Raw genomic sequence first — 19,814 nt, forward strand, 5'->3', positions numbered from 1 at the left:
GTGTGGTGTGGTGTGTGGTGTGTGTTGTGTGTGTTGTATGGTGTGTGCGTGTGTGTGCGTGTGTGTGCGTGTGTGTGTGTGTGTGTGTGTGTGTGTGGCACTGACAACCATTTTTCACCCATTAAATATTTGGAACCAAATTTTTCAGTGAGTGACTCGACATTGTACTACTTCACATTGATGGAATAGTCTGTGTGTCTGGCAGACAGTGCGGGAAAAGTACCAACAGCACTAAATAATTTATTAAGAAAACAGGTAAAGGCTTGCATTTACATAGCAGTTCATAATATCCTCAGAGTGCACAGCAGTGATTTGTATAACCAATAGAAATACAGCAATCTAATTAGCAAATGAGCTGGGTGTCAGGGTGAGATAGCTTTTGGCAATGATGGTTAAGGGACATTGATGGTCCAGATACCAGAGGTACTCTCTGTTCATCTTCAGGCAGCTCCATGAATTTTTTTGCTCCCACCTAGATAGCAAAGAGATTAACATTTCTTTGTTCCAAAGTGTAGCCCTCCCCTGAGCACTACCTGGGGCTGCCAGCCGAGATTATGCATTTGAGTGCCTGTTGGCATTTAGGCCCCTACCTTCAGATACAAGAGAGCAAGGTTCTATCACCTAGCCCAGCAAAGAAACTGAAAGGAATGATCGACAGGCCTGAAGGTATACTAAAGGATGGTACCTTTGAAGATTTAAGAATCAGTAAATGTCGCACAACTGTCTTTTTTGATTGTGCACTTTCCTACATCTCTTTTTCTCCTTCAAGAGAAAAGAAACTGAATCCAAAAGCAAGACGAAAAGTATTTTAGATTGAAGAGAGACTGGATCAGTTAAGACTATACTCAGAGGAGTTTAGAAGAATGGGTGTGGTCTCATAAAAGTAAAATTCTAACAGGGTAAACGCAGGGAGGGAGGGATGTTCCTGATAACCAGGATGGCCAGACGCAGGGGTCACAGTCTATGGAAAGGGTCATTTAGGACCGAGAAGATGGGTGACCCTGTGGAATTTTCAGCCACAGAATGTGATTGAGGCCAAAACATTGAATCTTTTCAAAAAGGAGTTAGATATGATTCTTAGGGCTAAAGAAACAAAAGGATATGGGGAGAAAGCAGTTGGATGATCAGCCATGACCATACTGAATGGTGGCACAGGCTCAAAGGGCCGAATGGCCTACTTCCTGCTCCTTTTGTTATTTCAATGTTTCCATGTCTCTATTAATTTTGGTCAGTACTGATTTGTAAAAGTGCCCCTATTACCAGTTCACTCCCAATTCCCCATTGGCTAACGGCAGCAAAGTCCAGGAAGTATAAATCTCCGGTATTAATCTAAACACAAATGATCCAATGATTAGACATTTACCTGTTAACTGCTCATAATCCTTACTTGACTTTAAAGATACCAGGATTTGTTCAGAATGAGTTTGACTGACAGGCTAATTACTGAATGATCCTGTCCACTTTAGGAATACATCATGTTGCAATCTCTCCCACTTATAAAGGCAGGGTCACCTTTACAATCCCATTACAGACATCCTGAGGAAAGCCTCTTTTCCCTTTGATGACAAGTCTCCAGTTTGTAGTTAAGAGGGTAAAGACTGTCAGTTATCATCACTGCCAATAAACAAACTGCATTTCTCAGCCACACGTAGTATTATTTAGAGACTCTGATGTGTTTGGAGCCTTTTCCTGTCTTTTGATTTCACAGCACAGACATGTGCTATTGATCTGCTACGTTAAGGGACTAGCCTTGAAGTAAATGCTGGCAAGAGTCCATTGTTGAGATCATCCTTCGATCGCACTGCTTAATGGAAAGTGTTTGTGTGTTTGTGTGTGTTGCACGGAAGAAGGGGGAGAGGGAACTGGATGCACTATACACAAAGTGCCCTTATGTTCTCTGGGGCAGAGAGATTGCGTCTATTACCTTGGGAACAAAAATGGAAATGAGGTCAAGGATGTAGCATTTTAAAGGTTAGTCGAAAGAGCTGGGCCAGATGAAAGACAATAGCAGTTTTCGTAACCAAATGCTTGTTCCAATTCACAGCCAGCTGGTGAATTGTGGAGTTATCAGCATGCTACCTGTAGCCAGTGATCCCCATCTTCCTCTACTCTTCAACTTTACAAGAAAACTCTTAAAAATTAAACTGAGACCACAACATTCTGTTCTGGAAGACCAATTATAAACATGACATTTTGCCTTAGCTATAGTTTATAAACAAACTTCCACTTTAACCGGCTATTTTGCATCTTTCTGTCCCCAGTTGCGAACCCCCAAACACACACATGCATACGCACACAGACACAGACACACATAGACACACACACACACACACACACACACAGAGACAGACGTACAAACGTACATTCACACAGACATATACACAAACTCACACACATGCATACACACACAAACACGCACACATGCACACACACACATACAAACATACAATCACGCGCACACACATACAAAAACTTGCACACACACATAAAAAAAAAACACACACAGACATACAAACATACATTCACACACAGACACATACACACACACACACACACACAGACATACACACAGACACACATACATAGACACACACACAGACACACACACACACACACAGACACATACACACACATACACAAACACACACACATATACACACACATACACACACACAGACACACACACACATACACAGACACACACACACACACATACACACACACACATAAACACACACACACAGACATACAAACATACATTCACGCACAGACACATACACAAACTCACACACACACACATACACAGACACGCACACAGACATACACACACACAGACACACACACAGACGCGTGTGCGCACACACACACAGATGCACACATACACACACACACACACACACGCACACACACACCGATGGACACATACACACACACACAGATGCACACACACACACACACACACAGATGCACACACACACACACACACACACACACACACAGATGCACACACACAAATGCGCACACACACACACGCGCACACACACACACACAAACAGATGCACTCACACACACACATGACAGACATGTGAGATCTGCTGGAATGTATCAGAGACACACTTAGGGATTAGCAGGTGCTTCCACCACTGTCACACTGTGCCCATACACTTCTAAAATGCTGTATTACTGAAACAGACTCTCTGGTCATTACTTTCTTACCTTTTCTGGGATCTTGCAACTTGCCACACTTCCCACAACAAAGACAAAGAGACTCCTTGGCTGTGAAATACCTTGGGATACACGGGGTTGTGAAAATTGTCATGTAAATGCAAGTACTATTTTAGTGTTAGACTACAATCAGCTGGTGCTCAGCCATGTGCAGAATCAGCTCAGTTCAGTGAGTGACCATCATTGTCGGCTATCCCTAGGTTACTTGTTACTTGTTCGAGGATGACGTCAACTCAGGGTTTTGTGTTTCTGTCATTGATCTTCAAGTGAAATGGACCTTAGTAGAAGCTTCTGTGTGGCTCTGTGTAATGTGGGGATGTCAGGATGAAGGTCAAATTATGGTGACTGGGACTTCCTTGCTGCTGCATCTTTCTTCCTCTTTGACAGCCAGTGACATGCACAGCCTTTCTTTGTTCCACCATTGAGAAATTTTTGGACCCCACTTTGTCTGGCACCTGCCCCCAATCTTCCCATCCATGGCTGGTCCTACCAGGGGGCTAGGATCTCCCAACTGCAGTGCTGGAGGATCGATGCAGTGATCAACAGTCTTGTCATATAATGTGCTCAAGAATCTTCCTTTCATGACTGCAATTAGAGATGAGCCCAATTAAATTCTGACCCTAACAAGAACAGAAATTGTTGGAACAGCTCAGTAGGTCTGGCAGCATCTGTGGAGAGAAATCAGAGTTAACATTTCGGGTCGACATATTTCTCTCCACAGATGCTGCCAGACCTGCTGAGCTTTTCCAGCAATTTCTGTTTTAGTTTCTGATTTACAACATCTGCAGTTTTTTTTTGGTTTTTAAATGCTGACCCTGGCATGTGTTTGGTCATTCCTCACCCCTTAAAAAAAGAACCTCAACAAACCAAAGGAATGTCTCATAACCCAGAATGCGTATCTAAATCGACAATGTTGCTTTTATATTGGCTTTAATACAGTGGGGAGGAGGGTGAGTGGCTATCAGCTCCCTTGGCAAGCCTCTGGCACCACCCCAGATAGAGAGATGTCAAACTGCAAACGTAAATGATATTATGGTCTCAAAATAAAATTGAGCTTGTTCAATTTCCATGATGATGCTGTTGTTTTATTAATTGGAAACGAGATTGCCAACACAAGCTTTGAAGGTTAGCCAAGTTATCCTTCCTGAGCTAGAGTGCCCAATACTGAATGCAAACCAGATGTGGTCTGATCAAAGCTTTGCACAACTCTAGCATCCCCTGGGCCTGTAGTCACTTTTGTCTAACGTGTTGGCTGACTTGTTGGTGGAGAGAAGGGAAGTATCTTTTACAAATTTGTCAGTGTTAAATTAATTGATTTTCAATAAATTATGCAAGTTGTCCTATGGATGGGTCCTCGTTCGATCTGATTGTGGAGTGCCTGATAATGCCCAGCATTTATTTATAACTCTATGCAGATCATCCATTCTCTGGCGTCTTTGATATTCAGTGACTAAACAAGACCAGTGTCTTTAAGTCCAGGACTCTTGGGTGCTCCCAGCGGAGGAGTGGTTTAATTACTCACAGCCTGCAGTCATTCAGAGGCTAATGGTTGAGGGCAGGGTTTGTTGATTGGCAGATGCTTGTAAATCCATAACTCATGCCCTTGAGAAGGAGCCAGGCTTTCAAGGTCAGAGAGATCAGCACAAAATAACTGGCTTTTACCGCCCATCCCCAGCCTATCACCACCGCCTCTCTGATTTATTTTCTGTTACTAACATGTTGAAGCATTACATTTAAAGTGAGGTAAATATGCAACATATGCAAGTTTATATTTAGAAACAGCATATCAAAACTTAAAACATTTACAGAGAGCGGTCTGGGATGTCCAATACACCTTTACTGATATCGGGAGCAGATGATGTGGAAGTGGTGGAGTTGGACTGGGGTGGACAAAGTCAGAAGTCACAAGATACCAGGTTATAGTCCAACAGATTTATTTAAAATCACAAACTATTGGAGCATGTGGCTTCTGGATCTGGAGCAGAATGAGGGGTTGGATAGTGAACAGGAAAAAGAAGAGGAAAGGCCATGGGATGTGAGCATGACTGACAAGGACATCTCGAATTTCCCTGGAGCTGCTTTCTTGAATTGCTATTGGACTGTGCCTTGTCTGTGGTGTGGGCACACCCTCAGCACTGTCAGGGAGGGCATTGTGACCCAGCAGTTGTGAAAGAATAATGTTTTAATTTAAAGTTAAGGTGATGAGAGACTTGAGCATAACAGTGTTCCCATGCTTCTGCTGTCCTTGTTCTTCGTAGTGGTGGGTGTCATGTCTTTGGAAGCTACTGCCTTGGTGTGGCACTGCATCTTGTGGATAGTATACACTGTGCACCCGTTTTAGATGGAGCAGTCTTTAATGAGATGGTGTGCTGATTAAGAGGGCGACTTTGTATTATAGTAGTGAGCTTGTTTGTTGATGGAGTTGTACTCCTTCAGGTACATGGGGATAATTCCACCACACTCCTGACCCGTGCCTCAGACATAGTGGACAGACTTTGGGGAGTTGGAAAATGAGTTAGCACAGAATTTCCAGCCTATGACCTGCTCTTACAGCCACAATGTTTATACAGCTTGTCCAGTTCAACTTATGGTCAAGTGTAACACCCAGGATGTTGATAGTGATAGTGGGGGATTTAGTGATGATAATGTCATTGAATTCCAAAATAACTCCATGCTAGTAAGTATCCTGTTACCAAGCCATTATTTACAGTACAGGACGCTGTCCCATGTAGCTCAGAGTCAGCTCCTAGAGTGAGCAGTACCCCTGACACTCCTGTTTCTATCAGGGCTCCCTGATTGGATCAGATTAACAGCCCCAGTCAGGGAACTCATATTCTATGAGATCTACCTGGCTGACCTCATTCCAATCACTACTATGTAAACAGAAGGCAGTTGGTCTTTTGCTTGGTGGAGATGGTCATTGCCTAGCACTTTCGTGATGTAAATTGTTCTTGCCACTTATCAGCCACAGCCTGAATACTGTCCACATCGTGCTGCACAGGGAGAGACTTATAAAGCTGTCAGTGGATCTGCACGTCCTGGGAGGAGGCTGGGAATGATGACTACCACCAAACCCACCTCTTACCACCTACACACCCCATTAGGGGCAGGAGAACAAGCCGGCAACAGAGTAAGGCACTCATGCCAGAGCACCTCCTGTTCTTTTTCTTTCTTTCTCTCCTTTTTCCTTCTCCTTTCTCTCACCCTTAGCCCCGGCGGCGAATCCTGGAGCATTGGTAGGCATGGGCAGTGAGTCCCGGAGCAGCGCATGGGTAGTGAGGCCCGGAGCAGTGCGCGGGCAGTGAGTCCCAGAGCAGCGCATGGGCAGTGAGTCTCGGAGCAGTGCGTGGGCAGTGAGTCCCAGAGCAGCGCATGGGCAGTGAGTCTCAGAGCAGCGCGTGGGCAGTGAGTCCCAGAGCAGCGCATGGGCAGCGAGTCTCGGAGCAGTGCGCGGGCAGTGAGTCCCAGAGCAGCGCATGGGCAGCGAGTCTCAGAGCAGCGCACGGGCAGTGAGTCCCGGAGCAGCGCATGGGCAGCGAGTCTCAGAGCTGCGCACGGGCAGCAAGTCTTGGAGCAGTGCACGGGCAGCAAGTCCCAGAGCAGCGCATGGGCAGTGAGTCCCCGAGCAGTGCACGGGCAGCGAGTCCCGGAGCAGCGCACGGGCAGCGAGTCCCGGAGCAGCGCACGGGCAGTGAGACCCCGAGCAGCGCACGGGCAGTGAGTCCCCGAGCAGCGCACGGGCAGCGAGTCCCAGAGCAGCGCACGGGCAGTGAGTCCCCGAACAGTGTACTGGCAGCGAGTCCCAGAGCCGCGAGTCCCCGAGAAGCGCACAGGCAGCGAGTCCCAGGCAGAGACCAGCGTGGGGGGAGGCAGTCCTGGAACTTACCTTGGAGCAGTTGAGTGCCAGTATGGAGCAGACTGCAGGCTTGGAGCGGAGCGGAGATGGTTCTTGGACAGGGGTCTGGCATGATTGATCAGACCATGTGCAGTGGTCCTGTGCTGAGCTGCTACAATGTAATGTTTATTAGAAATTTTTTACCTGACTGTAATATCAATCCTTTAATGATGCATTGTTTCTAACTTTTTTTTTAACTCTGTAAAGTAATGCAGTTACTTTTTATTCCTCTTTTGTATCCATTCAATTGTACCTCGGTACTTGTACTTGTGATGGCGCCATAAGAGGAAGACATTGTAAAAGCTTTTCACTGTAATTCTACACTGGAGTACACATGGCAATAAAAGATATTGTATCATTTCTATCATTCTATTAAACTCACTATAAACGCAGCATTCAGAGGCTTTTGTGCCTCAGTTGTCACCAGTGGGTTGGGAGGAGAGTCAATAAATGTGGAGCTGAGAAAGCACAGCCAGTTGGACAGCATTTGAGAAGGAGGAAAGTCAACATTTCGGGCCAAATCCCTTTGTTAGGAGGCCCAGGTTCATAACATATCTGACAGGCTCTTCCTTGAAAACATTTAATGTTTTGCCTTTTTGTGATAGTGAATTCCAAGGCTCCCCACTCTTTGGGTGAAGACATTTCCCACAAGACTGAGACAGGTGGACCTTTGAGAGCCGCGTGATCCGGAATGGTATCGAGAGGCTGAGTGGCCTACTCCTGCTCCTATGTTATTGCTCCCAATGGCAGATTCTGCCTGGACCCACAGGCAGGGGAAGGCTTCAAGAGCAGGACGCAGAGGAATTTCTGAGAAAAAGGTGAAGCATTTCCACCTCCCTGGGGGAAGGTCAGAGGCAACATGGCCAACAGCAAAGGATAAACCATCTGCATCATAGAGTGCCCATTGGCTCGAGGGGCTGAAATGATGACTCCCGTTCATATTCCTATATTGGCTGATTGAGGCTGTCCCTGGGATCTTCCCACCGTCCCCTCACTCAGGGTCAAGCCCAGAAGGTACCTGGTCAGCTGCGGCCTGGGAGACAGAACGGCAAGACGGAAGGAGAGAATCTGATCAGTACAGGTGACTCACTGGATAGAAATGAGGTTGGAGGCATCTCTAATGGAAAAGACAGAAAAATCATTCCCATATTAATTCCGATGATTAGCTTAAAGTAGTTCTAACCCTCTGTTCCTCTGTATGAACATCTGAAGACCACAAGGCCCAATCTGCACGCTTTCATGAAATGAAGGGAAATTATGAGGCTTTTTGTATGTTGCATGTTTGGTCACGTAAGTAAGGAGAAATTGTTTCCTCTGACATGTCTGTTGGATATATAGTTAGATAATAGCATTGTATCCCTACAGTGGGGAAGCAGGCTTTTCAGCCCATCAGTCAACACAGACCCTGCAAAGAACATTGCACCTAGACCTACCCTATCTCTGTATTTCCCAAGGCTAATGCACCTAGCCTGCACATTCCTGGACACTATGGACAATTTAGCATGGCCAATCCACCTAACCTGCACATCTTTGGACTGTGGGAGGAAACCCAGAGCACCCAAAGGAAACCCACATAGGCATACAGACAGTCACTCGAGGCTGGAATTGAACCTAGGTCCCTGATGCTGTGAGGTAGCCATGCTAACTGCTGAGCCACAGTACCTCTCCCATATATATGTAGTGTTGTTTAAAAACCAGAGGTGAGTATTTTATATGTAGCAAGTTGTCCTCATTTGGAATGTACTTTCTGTATAACTGGAAAGCATATTCAATTGTACCTTTCAAAAAGAATTTTGGAAATTGTTACAGACAGAACAGAGATGGTTCTCCTTTTACTACCTCTCAACTAACCACTAAAAGATGTGTTTTAAAGATGTATTTTTTAAACCCCTTTTAGGGCCCTGACCTTCAAGAACTGATGCAAACAAGGCTCTCTTAGAGACTGAAATTAAAAGAAACGATAACTTTTTTTCCAGAAAATAAACTAAAAGCTAATTGCAACCATTCTCAGTCCATCATTCACCACAAAACACATGCATGCATGCACACACACACACACACACACACACACGCGTGCACACACACACACACGCGTGCACACACACACATACGCAAGTAAAGATGATTGCAAATGATGCAGCATGCACTTAGCAGTGTAAGGATTATTACTTCATTTTCCAAAGGGGAGAGTGGTAGGGAATTTATGCTGATGAAATCACGGCAGCTAAATCCACACAACTGCAGCTTCCTGTCTTTGTCAAAGTTATGGTCGAGTTTCAGCAGTAAACTTAAAATTGACAGGTAAAAACTTGACATTACTTCTGTGTCTTTGCACCCTTTTCTCAGCTGAGAATTTCCTCTGTCTGTTGCCTCTACGCCAGAATGACTGGCTAACCCTGGGATTCTAAGGATCAGAGTTAATCTACTTTCTGCATTTGAACATAATATGTGTGCTTCCATTGTCCACACAGACGGGTTGATGGGTTTAAGTGACTGTCACACAATGGGGGATGTTTGATATCCCCATCAACATTCCAGCTATGAAAAGCCTCTGAATATCTTTTTTTTAATTTACCATATGCACATGCCTGCAAGATGTATCAGTTCTTGTTGTTCTGAGTCACCTAAATTGCGATGGCGTGGAGCAGTTCATCTGCATCTGGGAACCTCATTTGCATTTTTACTGGACTTCCCAGAGACTGGCACAAACATGAGTTTGTACAGTAATCTCTGAAGGATGTCTCCCAAACATTGTGGACTCCTTTCTTATGTCAAGTGAAATTGTCGCTTAAAATTTTGCATAAAAGCTATCCATCTTCTTCTTAACTTTGTGAGGTTCAATGGCGCATGCTTAAAATAGGGCAATTTGTAAAATCTGGACTTTAGAGCAGGTTTAAAAGAGATGGGGGAATGAGTGAGCAGGGGTGGATGGTAGTCGGACAGTACTTCATTACAGGCACAGTGACAAGTTAGCTTGAATGATCTCTTTCTGTATTGTATGATTCAATGAAATCTTGATCACTTGCAAAGTCAAGGGGCTACATACAGTAATACTAATACAGAGAATGAATGGTACAGTCAAGAGAGTCAGAGGTCTGGGTTCAAGACCCATCTGCTCCTGAGGTGGGCCATAACATGTCAGAAGAGGTTGATTAAAAATAGTTATTTTGTGTCAGCACACAGAATGATTAGACAAAATAAAATAAAAGAAGTGACTGAGTGAGACACAATCTATTACCATGAATAATGCATTGGCAAAATGAATGAATATTGCCTCAATGGTCATTATCTGGTTGTTGCCATAGTAACAGCGCACCCCAAATCCCATAATGAAAGATTATCCCATAAAATACTGACTATATATAGTTGCGAAGGATAACATGAGAGATCTCAGCCTGGTCCTAACACACATGGTGCAGCTGCACATTTGAGAAATTGGCAGTCTCAACATCATCAACAGATGCCCACCATCCCTCCCTCCCCAGGCTGGCAATGGAACGACTAAACTTAGATAGGGAATTCTGCCAACCGTCCGATTAACCCCACAGTTCCGTTCCAAAGCTGTCGTATTCCTCATGAATTATTCACTGACGAAGCAGACTTTACTGGTCCATCACAACTTAATTAGGGTTTCTGTACTTTGGCAGCATTGGAATGTAGTTGGGGCTATAACTTCTTCGCCCCAGTGTGAGATGGCGGCTTATATTGTATAAACACTAGATAGCAGCTATTCTGAAGAGTAAAAAGAAATTAATATGTGGACAAGGCCATGCACTGGTTAATTTACTCAATTTGTTTTTCAACACAATAAACAGTAAAAACAGAATATGCTGGAATGGGAGTAGTAGGTTTCCCTTTTTTCCCATGCCTACCCTCTCTTCCTGCCTCTCACTTGCTCGAAATCTCCAACAACCCTAACTTTTGTTCCATTTCAGAGATAGGTAATTAACCTGAAAAGTTACCTCTGGTCTCTCCCTCCACAGATGCTGCCTGACCTGTTGAGTATTTCAACTTCTACCATCTATAGAAGAACAAAGGCAGCAGATAAATGGGAACGCCACCACCCGCAAGATCCTATCCAAGACACTTATCACCCTGGATCATCGTTCCTTCACTGTAACTGAGTCGAAATCCTGGAACTCCCTTCTTAACAACATTGTCAGTGTCACTCTGCTGTGGTTCAGGAAGGTAGCTCATTAATCTTCTCAAGTGCAATTAAGAAACGGCAGTGCATACTGGCTAAAATAGTGATGCCCACATCTCATGAATGAATCTTAAAATGCCAAATGTTTATGATATCTTGGGCAAAGCTGTTGGACAATTAAATAGCACTGAGATAAAAAAATTGCTTCCCATGCCCTCCTCCCTGCCACAAATAATGTACAATAACCTTTAGGTTTTCATTACAGAATGAAAGTGACTGTGTGAATGATGTGCCTGTGGGATAGTGTATGTGAGTGGGTGTGTGTATGTGAGCATAATTCTGTGTCTGTGAGTGTAAGTGTGTGAGTGTGTATATGTGTGTAGGTGTGCATACGCATAGGTGTGTGTGTGCATGAGTTAGTATTTGTGTCTCTGAGTGCCTTGAGTGTGTGTGAGCATGTGTGCATGTGTGTCTGTCTGTGTGTCTGTGTGTGTGTGTCTGTGTGTGTGTGTTTGGGTGTAAGTGTGAGTGAGTGCATGAATTTGGATGCTTGTGTTTGTGAGTGAAATTGTTCATTGAATGTGTGTGTGAATGTCTGTGTGTTTGTAAAAGGATATAAGTGGGAACTGGGTAGATGACAAGGAGTTTCTGCCTCCTGTCAGTCACTGCACAATTCACAGATTGGAAGGCTGTGCCTCTGAGCAAAACAGTTACACAAGGTGACAAGGTGTATTAAATACAAAAAGGACAGACCCATCCCCACGACAACAGTCAAATGCAGCCAGGGACAGGAAAATAATTGGGATGGCTGTGCATTTGGGAATACTGCAATTACATATGATGCCTATTCATTGTGGCATCACACTGCGACACTACTGTGCAGGTCATGTTATACTTAAGCCCTTTTACATCTGCTCCCTTACGTCTTGTCAAGATAAATAAAAATGGTGAAGCAAATAACTACTTAAAAAGGTGTTATTACCAAAGACAGTTGCGTGACATGCAGGCCTATGCTCACAGACACTCCTGACAGAATTTTTAAAATGCCAGGGTGATAAAGAAAAGGCAATAATATCCATTAATATTTTTCGAAGTTAAAGTGACAAACAGTTAGAGAGCCAGGCCAAGCATTGCTTCATAAAATAAGACAATTAAGGCAAGGACAAGAAAAAAAACCTTTGAAAATGCCTCCTATCTTAACTCTTGCAGCATTGCATTCTGAAACTCTGTTCCTTGTGTATTTGTTTATGACTATGTGTATGCCTTATGCATTTGCATTGTGTTCATGTGCATGTATGTGCCTGAATGTCATGTGTGTGTATGTGTGAGCATCTGCAGTATGTGTGTCTGTGTGTACGTTATTGTTCAATAACTATTTCAGGACCTGCAATAAGAAAACAAGCAGAAAAACTCCTTTTGAGACAATACAAAGGCCAGAGCAAGTGTCCCTTAAAGATGATGTTGTTTTCTGCCTTCTCTCACAGTCTATGCAAGGAGATGGCATTTGCTACAAATGGGCTAGTTGCTAACAAATAAGAATTGACCACAAGAGGGACCACTTAGCAATGGTGGAATCCTTCACCTTTAGAACTGAATTCTGTTGGGGATGGGCAGTGGGAAATTCTGACTTTGATTGTTAGGAAATGACAATATTCTTATTAGAATTATACAATTTATACAACACAATACAGCACAGGAACAGGTCTTACAGCCCAACAAGCCTGTGCTGATTCATAATCCTTATGTAGACCCGCTACTTATTGCCCAGACACAGCTTCTATCCCTCTGTCTGCCTCCTTCCACCACATTCACTGGCAGTGCATTCCAGGTACATGCCACCCTCTGTGTGAAAAGTTTTGCCCCCACTTCTCCCTTAAATTCTCCCCCCACTCACTTTGCACTTGTGCCTTCTTGTAATTGACCTTTCCACCCAGGGAAAAAAGACTATCCACCCTACCTTTGTGTCTCATAATTTTGTAACCTCTATCAGTCACCCCACAGCCTCTGTCTTTCCAGTGAAAACAACCCGAGTTTATCCAACCTCTCCTCATAACTAAAATCCTCCAGACCAGGCAACGTCCTGGTAAATCTTCTTTGCACCGTCTCCAAAGCATCCATGTTCTTCTGGTAGTGTGGCGACCAGAACTGCATATCACTGAACTGAATACCAAATGTGGCCTAATTAAAGTTTTGTACTGCTGTAACACAACTTGCCAACTTTCACATTCAATGCCCCGGCCAATGAAAGCAAGCGTGCTGTATGCCTTCTTGATCACCTTATCCACCTATGTAGCCACTTTCAGGGATCAGTGGATCTAAACACCCAGATCCCTCTGTATGTCAATGCACCTAATGGTTCTGCCATTTATTGTATAATTCGCATCTGAATTTGATCCTTCAAAATGCATCACCTCGCATTTGTCTGGATTAATCTCCACCTGCCATTTCTCTGCCCAAATCTGCAATCTCACAATATCCCACTGTATCCTTTGACAATCCTCATGGTTATCTAAAACACCACCAATTTTGGTGTCATCCACAAACGTGCTAATCAAACCACCTATATTTTCCTCCAGATCATTTATATATATATTACAAACAAAGGTCCCAGCACTGATCCCTGTGGAACACCTTCAGTTACTGATCTCCATTCTGAAAAGCACCCTTCCACCATTACTATTTGTTTCCTATGACCAAGTCAGTTTTGTATCCATCTAGATAGCTACCTCAGATCCCATGAGACTCTATCTTCTGTACAAGCCTACCATGAGGTACCTTACCACATGCCTTGCCAAAGTCATTTTTGTTACCTTCACAAAAAACTCAATCAAGTTGATGAAACATGATCTTGCCCACACAAACCCATGCTGCCTATCACTAACAAGTACATTTGTTTCCAAATGTGAATAAATGCTGTCGCCCAGTATCTCCTGCAACAGGTCCACTGACGTCAGGCTCAACAGCCTGTAATTACCTGGATTATCTGTTTCCCTTCTTAAACAAAGGAACAACATTGGACATTCTCCTGTCCTCTGGAACCTTGCCTGAGGCAAAAGAGGATGCAAAGATATCTGTTAAGGCCCCAGCTATTTCATCCCTTGCCTCCTACAGTATCCTGGGATAAATCCCGTCTGGCCCTGTCTACCTTAATGCAGTTCAAGGCATCCAACAATTCCTCCTTCATTATGTTGATCTGTCTGAGAGTATTCACAATCTTTCCCTAACCTCAACATCCCTCATGTCCCTCTCTTTGGTGGATACCTATATAAAATACCCATTAAGGAGCTCACCCATTTCCTCTGGCTCCACACATAACCTCTCTCCTTTATCCTTGAGTGGCCTGCTCTCTCCCTAGCTACCCTCTTGCTCTAATATATGTATAAAATGCCTTGAGATTCTCATTAACCCTGCTGGCCAAGGACATTTCATTGCCCCTTTTAGCCCTCCTAAGTCCCCATTTCAGCTCCTTCCTACTTTCTCTATATTCTTCAAGGACTTTGTTTTTAGTTGCCTAGACCTTGGGTATGCTTCCTTTTTTTGACTAAGCCGATAATTTCCCCTGTCATTCAAGGTTCCCGAATCCTGTCATTCCTGTCCTTCATTTTCACAGGAACATGCCTGTCCTACACTCTATCAACTGGTCCTTATAAGAGTCCCACATGTTAGATGTGGATTTACTCTCAAGCAGCTGCATCCGATCCACATTCTCCAATTCTTGCCTAATTTGGTTATAGTTGGCTTTCCAGCAATTTAACACTTTCATCCAAGGTCCACTCTTGTTCTTATTCATAAGTATCTGAAAAATTATGGAATTATGGTCACTATTCCCAAAATGCTCCCTCACTGAAACTTTGATCACCTGGCCAGGGTTATTTCCCAATACCAGGTCCAGTATGGTCCCCTTCCTCATTGGACTATCCACATACTGTTTCAAAAAAACGATGTGGACACACATAACAAATTGGTCCCTATTCAAACCCCCAGCGCTAAGGGAGTTCCAGTCAATATGGGGGAAGTTAAAATCACCCACCACAACAATGCTGTTATTTTCACATCTTTCCAGAATCTGATTACATGTTTTTTCCTCCATCTCACATTGGCAGCTGGGAGGTCTGTAGTACAATCACAGCATTGTGATTGCACCCTTCCTTTTCCTGAGCTGTACCTAAAATGCCTCACTGCAAGATCCCGCCAAAGGTGTACTTCCTCAACACAGTGTGATATACTCCCGAACCAGTAATGTAACTCCACCACCTTTTTCGCTTCCTGCTCCGTCTCGTCTAAAACGTCAATATCCCAGAACATTCAGCTGCCAATCCTGTTCCTCTTTCAACCATGTCTCTGTGATAGCCACATCATAATTGCATATGTTAATCCAGGCTCTAAGTTCATCCATCTTACCTGTTATACTTTTTTGCATTGAAGTAAATACAGTCCAAAGCCTCCAGTTCTGTTGAGCTCCGCAACCTTTCCCTGACTGCTCTTCCCCTTCGCTATATCACCCTTAGTCTCAAGCTCTTCCCCTGTCTCTATACTTACTGACCTGCTGTGTGGTTCCTACACCCCACCACGCACTAGTTTAAGCACTTCTGAGTGGCACTATCAAACCTCACTGCCAGGAAATTGGTGCCTCTCCAGGTAAGGTGCAACCTGTCCTTCTTGCACAGGTCCCACTTTCCCTGGGAGGCATCCCAATGATCTACATAGCTGAAGCCCTCCCCCTCTACACCAGCTGTTTAGCCTTATGCTCAATTGTACTCTCTCTCTGTTCCCAGCATCATTAGCATATGGCATGGGGAGTAATACTGAGATTACTACCTATAGGTCTTGCTTTTTATTTTAATACCTAACTCCCTGCATTGTCATTGCAGAACTTTGTCATTCTTCCTACCAATGTCATTTGTGCCAAGATGGACAATGGCTTCTGTCTGTTTACCCTCCCATTTCAGGATGCCCTGTACCCGCTCAGAGACATCTATGACCGTGGTACCAAGTAGGCAACATACCATCTTGGAGTCTCTTTCACCTATCTGAGCCCCTGACTATCGAATCTCCAATTACCATTGTTCTGCCACGTTTTTATCCCCAACCTCTATATAGCACGGCTAGCCATGGTGCCACTGCTCTGTCTGCTGCTGTGTCCTGATGGGGCAACCTCTTCATCAGTATCCCAAATGGAATACTTGCTTGATTGGGGTCAAGCTGCAGCAGACTCCTGCACCGTCTGCCTCCCCCATCTCATGATCATCCATCTACCTTCCTGTACCTTGGGTGTGACCACGTTTCTATAGCTTCTACCTATGATGCTGTCCTCCATTTGTGTTCTCCTTAGTGTCTTTAACTGCTACTCAAGCTGATTCATTCATTCGGTGAGCAGCGATACTTCCTGCAGATGTAATTATTAGGGATGTTCGAGGCATTCATGACTGACCACATCTCACAGGCAGAACACAAAACCCCACCAAACTAACATGACATAATTGACATGAGTTGCATCAATCGACTTATTCAAACTGTTCAAATTAAGCTGTCGAATCATTGATTTATTTGTACATGGGATTCTTCACCAGAAACACTCATTATACAATTTGCTTCTCTGAATAAACACAGAGGAAACTGTAACGACTCCTGGATAGACTGCAAGCAACAGGAAATCTGTATTTTTACAATTTATGCAAACAATTGAACCAAAACAAGAATTAGTTGACATGTTTGTTCAGGTGCATCATGGAAAACTTTAAACCCCTGACTCTTTGGCTTGACAATTTCATTTACTTTACAATTTCCTTGTACATTTGTGGAATTGAGACTGTAGGAGTTCAATGCCTAATACTACAGCAGTAGCTTTTACTGGTTGAGACTCTCCAGTCCACTCTAAAACAACAACACAACTCCAAATAAAACACATTTTAGGCTTTTGTACATGAATTTAAAATGTTTCTATTCTCCCACCATCAGATGTTGCAAATTGGCAGTTGAGGAAAGTCAAGTCAGAGAGAAGATGCTTCTTTGCATTGTGCATCTGGCGAAAGTCCTAAACTGGAACTTCATTATTTTTAAATTCATTCACAGGATGAGGGCATCACTGGCCAGGCCAGCATTTATTGCCCAGAGGATAGTTAGGAGTCAACCACATTGCTGTGGATCTGGAGTCACATGTAGGCTAGACCAGGTCAGGATGGGAGTTTCCTTCCCCAAAGGACACTAGTGAACCTGACAAACGACAATGGATTCACTGTCATCATTAGACTCTTATTGAATTCAAATTAGACTATCTGCTGTGGGCAGATTCAAACCCAGGTTCCCCAGATCATGGATAGTAGGAACTGCAGATGCTGGAGAATCCAAGACAACAAGGTGCAGAGCTGGATGAACACAGCAGGCCAAGCAGCATCATAGGAGCAGAGAGGCTGACGTTTCGGGCCTAGACCCTTCATCAGAAAAGGGGGAGGGGAAGGGGGTTTTGAAATAAATAGGGAGAGAGTGGGAGGCGGATAGAAGAGGGATAGAGGAGAGGATAGGTGGAGAGGAAACAAACAGGTCGAAGAGGCGGGGATGGGGCCAGTAAAGGTGAGTGTAGGTGGGGAGTTAGGGAGGGGATAGGTCAGTCCAGGGAGGATGGACAGGTCAAGGGGGCGGGATGAGGTTATTAGGTAGGAGATGGGGGTGCAGCTTGAGGTGGGAGGAGGGGATAGGTGGGAGGAAGAACAGGTTAGGGAGGCGGGGATGAGCTGGACTGGTTTTGGGATGCAGTAGAGGGAGGGGAGATTTTGAAGCTTGTGAAATCCACATTGACACCATTGGGCTGCAGGGTTCCCAAGCGGAATATGAGTTGCTGTTCCTGCAACCTTCGGGTGGCATCGTTGTGGCACTGAAGGAGGCCCAGGATGGACATGTCGTCTGAGGAATGGGAGGGCGAGTTGAAATGGTTCGCGACTGGGAGGTGCAGTTGTTTATTGAGAACCGAGCATAGGTGTTCTGCAAAGCGGTCCCCAAGCCTCCGCTTGGTTTCCCCAATGTAGAGGAGGCCACAACGGGTACAGCGGATGCAGAATACCACATTAGCAGATGTGCAGGTGAACATCTGCTTGATGTGGAAAGTCTTCTTGGGGCCTGGGATGGGGGTGAGGGAGGAGGTATGGGGTCAGGTGTAGCACTTCCTGCTGTTGCAAGGAAAAGTGCTGGATGTGGTGAGGCTGGAGGGGAGTGTGGAGCGGACAAGGGAGTCACGGAGAGAGTGGTCCCTCTGGAAAGCAGATAAGGGTGGGGAGGGAAAGATGTCTTTGATGGTGGGGTCGGATTGCAGATGGCGGAGGATGATACGTTGGATCCGGAGGTTAGTGGGGTGGTACGTGAGGACGAGGGGGATTCTTTTTTGGTTCTTATTGCGTGGACGGGGTGTGAGGGATGAGTTGCGGGAAATGTGGGAGACACGGTTGAGGGCGTTCTTGACCACTGAGGGGGGGAAGTTACGGTCCTTGAAAAACGAGGACAACTGAGATGTACGGGAGTGGAATGCTTCGTCCTGGGAGCACATGCGGCGGAGGCGAAGGAATTGGGAATAGGGCATGGCATTTTTGCAGGAAGGTGGGTGGGAGGAGGAGTATTCTAGGTAGCTGTGGGAGTCGGTGGGCTTGAAATGAATATCGGTTTCTAGGTGGTTGCCCAAGATGGAGACAGAGAGGTCCAGGAAGGAGAGAGAGGTATTAGAGATGGTCCAGGTAAACTTAAGGTTGGGGTGGAAGGTGTTGGTGAAGTGGATGAACTGTTCGAGCTCCTCGTGGGAGCACGAGGCGGCGCCGATACAGTCATCAATGTAACGGAGGAAGAAGTGGGGTTTAGGGCCGGTGTAGGTACGGAAGAAGGATTGTTCCACGTAACCTACAAAGAGGCAGGCGTAGCTTGGGCCCATGCGGGTACCCATGGCCACCCCCTTTGTCTGTAGGAAGTGGGAAGAATTGAAAGAGAAGTTGTTGAGGGTGAGGACGAATTCGGCTAAGCGGATGAGGGTGTCAGTGGAGGGGGACTGGTCGGGCCTGCGGGACAGGAAGAAGCGGAGGCCCTTTAGGCCATCTGTATGGGGAATGCAGGTGTAGAGGGACTGGACGTCCATGGTAAAGATGAGGTGTTGGGGACTGGGGAATTGGAAGTTCTGGAGGAGGTGGAGGGCTTGGGTGGTGTCATGGACGTATGTAGGGAGTTCCTGGACCAAGGGGGAGAAAACAGAGTCCAGATAGTTGGAGATAAGTTTGGTGGGGCAGGAGAAGGCAGAGACACTGGGTCGACCAGGGCATTCAGGCTTGTGGATTTTGGGAAGGAGATAGAAGCAGGCGGTGCGGGGTTGGGGAACGATGAGGTTGGAGGCCGTGGGTGGGAGGTCACCTGAGGTGATGAGGTTGTGGATGGTTTGGGAGATGATGGTTTGGTGCTCGGGGGTGGGGTCATGATCAAGGGGGCGGTAGGAGGACGTGTCGGAGAGTTGGCGTCTGGCCTCGGCGATGTAGAGGTCAGTGCGCCTTACTACAACTGCGCCTCCCTTGTCCGCGGGTT

This window comes from Rhincodon typus, chromosome 22 (assembly GCF_021869965.1).
Source record: "Rhincodon typus isolate 14 chromosome 22, sRhiTyp1.1, whole genome shotgun sequence".
Classification (NCBI taxonomy): domain Eukaryota; kingdom Metazoa; phylum Chordata; class Chondrichthyes; order Orectolobiformes; family Rhincodontidae; genus Rhincodon; species Rhincodon typus.